Source organism: Zalophus californianus, chromosome 4, assembly GCF_009762305.2.
Source record: "Zalophus californianus isolate mZalCal1 chromosome 4, mZalCal1.pri.v2, whole genome shotgun sequence".
Taxonomy (NCBI): domain Eukaryota; kingdom Metazoa; phylum Chordata; class Mammalia; order Carnivora; family Otariidae; genus Zalophus; species Zalophus californianus.
The window spans coordinates 85,624,308-85,626,299 of NC_045598.1; the positions used below are offsets into that span (position 1 = coordinate 85,624,308).

The window sequence follows — 1,992 nt, forward strand, 5'->3', positions numbered from 1 at the left end:
AAAAGACAAGTCAAAATGCCTCAGAAACCATATTTCCAACTAAGACTTCATCTATTTAAATGTTGTATCTACCTCCCACTAATAAACCTTTCACTCAAACTGAGCAATAAATCTTCCACACTGAAGTATCTTCCTTGCCCAATTAATCCAAAGGAAAAAAACTGAAATGATTAGTAAAGAAAAATGTAGGGACTAACACACCCTTTTAATATGTTTTTAAATATTTTTAAGGTTTAAAAAGTGTTTAAGGTTTGCAATTCCTAGTAGGAAAACATTATCCGAATGAATACCCTAATGGCAAACCACTATAGAATGTTTCAGTTGCATGTGGGGCAGAGGGGTAGGGATTCTCTTCACAGCACCCCAGCTTTCTTCATGAGAAGGTCAGAAGTACACTGGTTTGTATTATTGCGACATCCATTAGGTGATCGTTGCTTTTCCTTCAGCAAGGGCTTTATTTGTCAGAAGGGCATTATGCTTGACCTCCAAATTTGGCTGACAATTTACTGATGAGATTCATAACCTTTGGATTGCTCTGATATTTTGACATATTCGCTGGGTTCTGGGCCACATCCGGGAAGGCCACCATAACTTCTGGATCCTGCATGGCTGCGAGAACCTCTGGATCACTAAGAATTTCATTGAGCCCAGGCATTCCTGCCATTCCAGGCATCCCCCCCTGCCATTCCAGGCATTCCTCCAGGAAAATTACCAGGCATTCCCCCAGGAAAGCCACCTGGGAAAGAACCATACTGAGCTCCTGATTGTTGTCTGGCTTCTTCCTCCCTCTGGGCTCTCTCATGTTCTTCCCGAGCCTTCTTAACCCTTTCTATTCTTTCTTTGATCTCTCGCTCTTCACGTTTTCGCTCATACTTTCTCTGATGTTCAGCAAGTTTCTGGGCCCTCGGTTGAACTTCTTTCAGCATTGCACTAGCATCTTCATCGTAATCCAGTTTACAAGCAAGGGCAAGATCATGTGCTGCTTTTTCCCAGTGGCCGAGAAGTCTGTGTGCTTTCCCTCGCCACTTAAAAGGCTGAACTGAATCAGGATTTATTTCAATAGCTCTGTCACAGTCTCGAATGGCAGCATTTGGCTTCTGTAATTTGATGAAGACACTGGCTCTCTTGGCATAGAGAATGGCCAAGCGAGGATTCAGTTTGATGGCATCTGTGAACAAGTCAATGGCTTTCTGTAGTTCGCCATCATTTAGGGCCTCAATGGCAGCCACTTTTTTATCATTTGCCTGATCCATCATTTCCTCGGTTATCTCTACATTTTCATCTCCCATTTCTTGAGGGGCATCAGTATCTGGTTCAATCACACCTTCATTGTCAATTTCTAGATCACTTTCCTCACTTGATGGATGGTTCGTCTGTCTTTATGTTTTCCTCCGCCTTCTTACTACCTGTTTTTTCTTCCTTGATATTGTCTTCTGATTTAGTTTTATGAGTGGCAGGTGGTATTTTACCCCCCATGCTCTCCACCCACTCCCGCAGGAAGCGCATTTCCTCGGTGTGCAGAATGCTCGGATCCTGCTTACACATTTTCACGAAGGCCCGAAGCTCGCTCACTTTGCGGGGGTCCATGGTCCAGAGGCGGTGGTGGGCGGCAGGCGGCAGGCGCGGCTGAGGTTGCGGCCCGATTCCAGGTCCGTGTACTAGCCCAGCGTGATCGTGTAGAAGGGGCGTGGTTTGTAAATTTAAGCAATCTTTAACTGAATGGTTATTTCAATTCCTCAAGTGATTAGTGAAATAAAGGCTGTCCCAATGTTGCACATTCAAAACGTAACACTCTAGAGGCATAGTAATAATGCAGGCTTATACAGTGAATTCAAATCGGTGTTTTACCCTGGAGAATGACTTCTCTAAGGACACAGTTTGCATCACCAGGGTTGCGGAATATTTTGATTTCTGGAATCAAGACGCTAATCCCAGGTGATTCCTCTTCTGAACTTGTATTGTCTTTGTCTTGCAACAGCTTTATTTCATAGA

General features: G+C 44.0%; 1 pseudogene; it reads right to left on the reverse strand.

The window, feature by feature from the left end:
* Positions 1 to 401: 401 nt before the first annotated feature.
* Positions 402 to 1,587, reverse strand: LOC113907989 (annotated as a pseudogene).
* Between the last annotated feature and the right edge of the window lie 405 nt (positions 1,588 to 1,992).